An 8,380-nucleotide genomic window follows, 5' to 3' on the forward strand; every position below is an offset into this window, starting at 1 on the left:
AGGGCTTTGAAACATTTCCCCGATTCAAATCGATGTTGCTTTGAATGATGTGATATCGATTAATTCAATCCTAAATTCATTTTTACATTTAAATTTCACAAAACTATTTCAACAAGCGCCAAACAGCTAAAAGACCAAAGCAGAGCATGTAAACGCACAAAGATGTAAACACAAAGCGCTGACGGTCGACCCGACGGCAGGTACAGGACACAGCGTCTGGAATGAAAGCCGGCATTTCACAGACTGAAGCTGCCGGTTTCCTTCTCCATCATCCGGGTAAAAGCAAAAGAAGATCAAAGCTTTACTTTGATACACATCGTCATTACTTCCCTCTTACTTTTGCTGCTTTGCTTCCATCACGATACAATCACTGCACAGCTCCTTCTCTGGATATGTCCTGAGAAAGGAGGAGAATTAGAATATTTCTGACTTCCAAACTTTAATCCAATCGGGGATCAAATGGGAATTGAAGCAATTGTAGGAATTGAAATTGATACTCAGCTCTAATCACATTGTCTCGTTATTTTGCTTGCAAACCAGGCGAAACAGGATTTAATGAGAACATGCAGCAAAAACTGAATCATAAATCATCAAAGCAGCCGTAACAATAACACAAACAACATGTTTAATCAGTAAGAAATATTGTGAAATAAAGAAATCACAGGGTAAAATGATTAACTAGGCAAGTTTTTCTTTATTTAAAATGTTTTATTTACAATATTGTGTATTAATCAGGTTACAATCGAACTAAAAAGGGAAAAACGAACATTTTAAAGGTGTTATTCAGTTTTTCCTCACGCAAATCTTTTGATGCCTTTTTTAGAAAACCAAAGTCTTGATTAAGCTGCATGAGTGCTCACTGTGTATGTTCACAATGATCAGATGAGAGTTTAAAGCTGTTTTATATTTAGTTTTGTTCTAATTGGACTCGATTCACAGAAGATGAAGCGTTTGAAGTGAAGTTAAAACTAGAATTTCTTAGAGAGACTCGGCCTGAAAGAGTGAAACCCGGATGTGAGATTTTGTGGCCTCTGTGTGACTGTTGGTGGGTCAAAAAGGTTTCAGCTGTGCAGCCAGACGTTACTGAGCGAGCCACCGGTTGAGAGGCACACTTCTCGCAGCTCCTTCCTTTGGTCACACTTTAACAGAAACATTTAGAGGCTTTAGAGATGTTAATATTGATACCACCTCTACAGAGGTTACGCTGTTGTGCCAGAAACTGATTTCCAATGTTTCTGTGTATGTTTTATGTGTGATATCTGTACGTATGTTGGTAAATAGACTTCGGTGAACAGAGTTTACAAAGAGCTTTTATATAGAATTAAACAATTATCTGTTTTTCAAGTATCTTTACAACTGTGTGTTATTGTACTGACATTATAACCAATCCGCTCCTTTATCCCCACTTCAAATATTTTTACTGAACTATTGTAATATTTGCTGCTGTCCTCTTGGCCAACTTACTCTTACAAAAGACATTTTTAATGTTAATGAGATTTTTTTACTGCATAAATAAAGGTTATATAAAAGTCACTGCCAAAAACTGATCGCAGCTTCTACCTTGTTACACGAATGTTGTTTGTGGCTCCAGATGACTTTATGTCATCCATGAGGGATGCATTTGACATATGTTTCACATATTATAGCCCAACAAGTTACTTATAGCAGTTTAAATACCAACAATCAGTTTTTGGCACAACACCGGTGTCTTGCAGGTTTTCTATTTTAGAAAGTTTAAACCTCAGCTTCATAGAAGTCGTGCGGTCGTGAGTTTTGCATAAACAAATGTGTGCAAAGCTCAATGAAGTGCAGCAACATTATAAAGAAGAGTGAGCCTAAATGACTCCCCAATGATGTGTCAGACTGATAGTCATACAGGAAACAAGGACTCTGAGCTGTTGCTGCTAAAGGTGCTTCTATAAGCAGCTGAATCTTGGAGTGGACTTTGGTTTGTCTGCTCATAAGTTGGTGCTTCATGATGAGAAATGAACTTGTGAACTGGTTTAAGCATCAGTGCAGTGGCTGCTACATTCCTTGATGTATATGTCAAAGTTCAAAATGAGCCATTTGAATCAGCTGTGTTGGATCAAGGACACATCTAAAAGCTGCAGGACAGCGGCCCCGAGGCCTGGAGTTCCACCCTCAGTGCAGTGGAAATAGTCTCGTGCCAGTCTTGCTGCTGCCTTTGAGTCTATATTGCCCAACACTGTGTGCACACATGTTTTTCCTTCCTAAACAAACACACATTTGTAAAGGAAAATTGAAGCTGAACTCACAGTTGGCGGTTAATCGTTATATAGTTTAGATGTACAGCGAGAGACGCATTTAGTGGGACTTTGACACCAGCACAGATTTTCTTCTTCTTCCTGTTACATCATTGACATATACTAGATATTCTTAAGCTGAGCAACAACAATCATGTCTCTGGTACAGGCACTTTCCACCATGCAGGTTCAGCTCAAATGTGACTTGAAACTAATTCTGGGTTTGCGTTCCATAAAGGTTCATTTCATCTGGTAAGTCAGCCCCTGAGGTAACAGTCTATGCCAACACAACATACTCACTGACTCACACTCAACTTGATTGATAGTGATTTCCTGAATTAGGCAAAGCGCACAGAGGAAATTCATTTGCATCTGTTTGTTTTCACAATCACTGAAATCCAGGTTAGGCATGTTTCCCTTTTTGTGTTGTTGTTCTTGACACGAGTGCTTCAGTTATTTTCTCATCAGTATGTTAGGACACAAAGGATTCTGTTGTGTGTCCATCTTTCACACTCTTAGATTGTGTAGACATGAATGCAGCTGTCAGATTGTAGGCCAGTTTCTTTGCACTGTAAGCATTGATTGGATGCTACTGTAGCAATCAGTGCTTCCACACAACGTCCCTGCGTAAACCCTCAGACACACAACAAACAGATCAATAGTATCTGAAATTCAGAGTACGGATCTTTTTACACACAGAAAATCAGCTAAATGGCTTTCGTGTGAGATGCACATCGTGTTTGCCTCATAAAAGACTTGCCCTGTATGGATTCATTTCTTTGGACTGTCACGTGGAATTGTCACCTAATATAACAGGTCCATCAGTAAATGGTGTCTATCTTCAGTTTCTGTCTCCTAGATTTTGTCCCTGTCAGGTTACAGCTGAACAGACAGTCATATCATGCAGAGACTGCATCGTACTCTGATGCTCGTATGATCGCGTTTGTCATGAGTGGTCTTGTTGAAACTTTGCATAAACCTTGCCCAGTAAACTGTGAGTGCTAACATTTCTATGGCATATGCAAATACTTTAGACAAATGCCACAGTTGTCTATATTTGTATACTTGACAGTTTAATGAAGCATTTAGAAATCAAAGGTCAGATTAAAATGCTGTATCACAATACAATATGTTTAATATCACACACAGCATGAAAGTTTGCTAGTGTATATTATACAAATATTACAGTATATTTGTATAACTTTACCCCCTCCTAGTTTTAAGATCCAAATGTTGTCCCACACTGATTTGTTATCATCTTCCTCTGTCCACTAAATGAAGATGGAGGCTCTGCTCTTTATTTCTGTGTTTCTCTGGAGAATCCTGGTAACATGATGGCTTTCTGTCTCTAAACACACATGAGCTTAACTCAGAATGAACATGATCAGAGTTCATTGAAAACTCTGATCAGTCTTTTCTAAGGGTTTCAAGCCTTTCTTCTTCTAGCCTCTCTTTGTTCTTGCTACAGTTCTGTGTAATTATTAATAGTATTGCAGATGTTAGCCTCTGCCTGCAGTGTTGATGTGGGTAAAGGCTTTAACAGAACAAATGCAATAAATCCAAGAATGAATAATAATGATCAGCATGGATTAGCAGCAGCTTGTAAACTGTGGAGCATTAATGCCGCTCCAGCTCCTGTAACCAAATATAAACCGTTGGGATGAGAGTTAGCTCAAGCCAGCAAGAATGATGCGTTCATGCTGGCGTTAACAGTGCCTATACACACAGCGACACACGGGGGCGGGGCCTAACTAATAATGAAGATGACTACAGGCTTGGAGGTGTGATGAAGTCGTTCCATCACGCTCACTCACTATTCTCTCAAGCTTTGCCTTCACGGGGCTGCTGCATCAATGTACCTGGGATTACCGTAATGATGCAAATATGAAGGAAAAGCGCAGAGTTGCTGCTCTCAGGAATCATTGGACTTCTTTTAATTGAGGAAATGGATCAGGAGTTACGGTAGTTACAGATGTTTAATACAACCCTAGAAAAGAGCTTTCTGTAGTGCTGTGCCATACGGAAAGATTTTTTATGTATCCGATACAAATACAGGGCTGATATGATCTATACTTTTAATGTGGATGATGCATCATCAAAATGCCAAATTGTTTACATTTTCATGACCTTTAAGTTGTTTTTAGGGGGCTTCATCCTAATGATTATTAATGAGTTCAAACCGAGGACAGAAATAATAAAAGGATTTAGTTTGTAGCCCATAGTTTAAAAACAGTAATCACACATTCTCCCTTTCTTTAACAGCAACACAAAAGGATAATTATAGTCCATTAAATCTGAGCCATATTATATTCAGTATATTTATTTTAATTTCAGTAAATGTTTTTATTTAAATGACATGTTTCAGTGAGATAAATGTGTTATTTCAAGGTGGTTGTACAGGGTGGGCCATTTCTATGGATACAGCGTAATAACATGGGAATGGTTGGTGATATTAAAGTCCTGTTTATGGCACATTAGTATATGTGAGGGGGCAAACTCCTCAAGATGGGCGGTGACCATGGTGGCCATTTAGGAGTCGGCCATCTTGGATACAACTTTTGTTTTTTCAATAGGAAGAGGGTCATGTGACACATCAAACTTATTGATAATGTCACAAGAACAACAATGTTGAATCTGCTGTAAAACATTAAAGCAGCTCTGACGTGTACCTAATAAAGTGGCCAGTGAGTGTATGTTACTGAAATTGAATAAAAACTGTGAACACATTTGTTCTTCTATTATGTGATGTTCAGCATTAGTAAAAACATGTGTGACGAGCTTTGACTGTAAAGAGCTGAACACTCCTGATCCTGTGCGATGTCACTGTTTGTGACGTGAGAGCAGCTGTGAACAGCAGCTGTGAACAAACCTGTAAAAAGTCTTTACAGAAGACATTTTGTAAAGTTTACATGTGTTAGTGTGAAGTTTCCTCCATATCAGACAGGAAACAGCTGCTGCACATTCACAAAGTGGAAACATTTAACTTTCATGGGCGCAGAGCAGACTCACAGCTGCAGAGTGTTGTTACACTTTAATGTCAGTAGATGGCAGCAGGAGACCACGGTTTAATCTCGGCACAGCAGCCAATCAAACACTTTCTCGTTAAAGAATCAAGCTTGACACAAAGAAATAACCCTGACCCCTAACCCATCAAGTATACGCTGCTTTCAGGTGACGTCACACCAGATACCTGTCACACTGTCATGTTTCTGGGAGCAGTGGTCACTTCCTGTGCGAACAACCCACCTGCAGCCCTGACTGCTGACAGTGCTGCATTAAACATCAATACACTTATTACAGTCTCGTGAGTTTCCACGGTGGTTGGTAAAAGCTCCTCAGAGACACAAATGTTGTTTGTATGTGAGGAACATCCTGATGAGCATGCGCAGTGGGCCACAGAGAAACAGAAGCACAGTGTAACTCCACTGGAGGGCGCTCTAACATATACACGTGACTGTCTGTGGAAGACGAGCTCACTCAGAAAGAAAACTCCGACACATTGTAGATGAAGGCATTTTATTAATAGAGGAAAAGAATCTCCATCATTTTACAAACCACATCTGTACCTGTTAAAATAAGTGATAAATATAAATTCATAAGAATCCATGTGACAAATCATCCATAAATATTTATATCTGTACACTGTTTACATTTTCCCATCGATGTGTTAATATTCAGATGTTCAATCCTTCATATCTCACAGTGACACAGACAGCTGTGACATCACATTCATTCCCCTATGAAGACTCTCCGGTTCCTCCTGATTGGTCCTCTAAGGAGTCGGGCTGAGTAACACAGCCGCTACATAACAGTCACGCTGTGAGTGACACTATTGACGATAGCAATAGAGAAGTATTTGAAAAGAAAAAGTAGTCAGTCTGACCTGATCCTGGAGAGAACTCTGAGCCAGGCCTGCAGGATTAGTGGTCAGAAGAAAGCAACAAAGGTCTACTGAGGACAAACGGAGCCAATTCCACTATGCCTGGTGCACGGGGAACAATGATCAATACATTTCTGTTTGGTGGTGTGCCATGTGACTTTTTTAATGTGAAACATGTGCCGTGGCTCCAAACGTTTGGGAAACACTGATGTCGGACCTTTAAAGAAAGACAAATGTGAGTTTAGTGTTGTGTAAGCCTTTAGACTCAAATTTGGTGGATATTACCACTGTGTGGCTGGAACTGCAGCCATCACAGTTATTGACTTATTTGACTGATTTCCTTTCTGACATTGATCGTCCGAGTCTCCAGGATGTCTCAGGCTGAATGAGGACAGATGTTACAGATGTTCTCTTTATGACTCCTGAGAGAAAAACTGACCGAAGGTTCCTGCAGCTTTTAGTTTGTGGCTGAAGTCGACTCATGTTTGTTCTTTGTTATCTCAGACAGGTGTGTGGGTTAGCCACAAGAACTCATGTTTCCATCAGACAGAAACAACCAGTGAGGGGCAGACACGCTCACATCTCACATCTTCTGAGGTTTCCTTCATGAGGAGAACAAACAGAATATAAACCAGTGTGTTTACAGTAAATGTGTCAGGTCTGAGCTGCTGTGTGGACCAGTTAGAGAGCAGCCGCTGGATCCCAGTGGCTGGACTGGTGGACGACTTCAGTGAGGAGTCGATGACATTTGGCTCTGGTAGAAACTCTGCACACACAAACACACAGGAGGAGAATATCAGCACAAAGCAGAGCCTCTCTGTTCTCTTTATATACAGAGTTTAAGTTTGTCATGAACTTTCTAACAGTGTGTGTCATTCATAATGCTGCGTTCAACTCTATCAGTTTTTCACCTGTTATTTTGTCATATTTAATAACACGTGAACATCTTTTAGTAACATGTTTACCATCTGTTCATTTGAAGTTTTATTTTCTGTGTAAAATGTAACAGTGTTTCTCAAACTGTGGTGCGCGTACTACTGGTGGTTTGTGGGGCTCCCTCTAGTGGTATGTGGAAGTCTCCAAAGTTTTAAGATGAAATAATATAGCATGTTGTGACTGAGGGATTTCTGAAAGATTCAAACGTACAGCTCTGCTATCACTTCAGACAGGAAACTAAACAGCAGTGACGTTTGTCACGTTACTGAAGTTGGACTAGCTGGTATATAATGATGTGCTTCGTATGTTAGCGTAACAGAAACACAGTGAAGCTGGAGGATGAACGCTAACTTTTTTCCACTGGATAAAAGTTTACGTAAGGATTCCTGAAGGTAACAGACAAATGCAGTCGCATGGCAGGATGCTGTAAACGGACCAAACGTCAGTCAGGAGAACAACTGAGATCATCCATCCACAATAGCAGGTTAGTCATTCATATACTGCTGCATGGGCTGGAGTTACATCATCAGGGTTTAAACACTGAGGTTTAAAATGATTAGTGGTAATAAAAACTGAGAAATCAAATTGTCTGGTGTAAACTGTACATGGTGTTAAATAGGCCTGTGCTACTGTATAATAAGGTTGGTACTTTAGGAGCCATATATTTGATGAGCTGCTACTCATTCTGAAAAGTTTGGGCAGCACTGGATAACGAGCGCTGTTCATAATGCACAATCTGAGGTGTGGCACAGTGAGGAGGCATGACTCATTACTGAGAAAATGTGATTGCCGACCGGGTGGTGACACTATCCCCAGACAGTGGGTGGAGATCCTCTGCCAGGATCAATCCCCACTGAGCCCCAGGCCCCATTAACATCTAAGGGACTTTGCTGCAGAACTCACAGATGTCTTCACAGTAAAGTTGGGCAACTGGACAAATGTATCGAGCAACAACTACAGGCAAAGCGTTTCACTGATGGCTTTTAGAAGAGTCATTTATTGATCTATTTATTTGTCCATGAGTCAGTTTGTTAATAATGTTGATTTAAGCCAGTGGGTCCCAAACTTTTTTTGCTATCCCCCCTTTGTTTTTACAATAAAATCTTTGCCCCCACCCTCCCAGCACAAACACCTCCTCCAACCACACACACCCATATACACCCATTGCAGTTTATTTCACCCTCAAACCTTTTGTAAACAATTCAACAAATAAAGGTAAACTGCAATAAATTACAGGTTGCAATAAAATAAACTTCTACCTCTTTGAAATAACAGGAAAACAAACCATCTTTATGCTGTA

The sequence above is a fragment of the Pelmatolapia mariae genome, unplaced genomic scaffold (assembly GCF_036321145.2).
Source record: "Pelmatolapia mariae isolate MD_Pm_ZW unplaced genomic scaffold, Pm_UMD_F_2 NODE_ptg000377l+_length_29337_cov_1, whole genome shotgun sequence".
Classification (NCBI taxonomy): domain Eukaryota; kingdom Metazoa; phylum Chordata; class Actinopteri; order Cichliformes; family Cichlidae; genus Pelmatolapia; species Pelmatolapia mariae.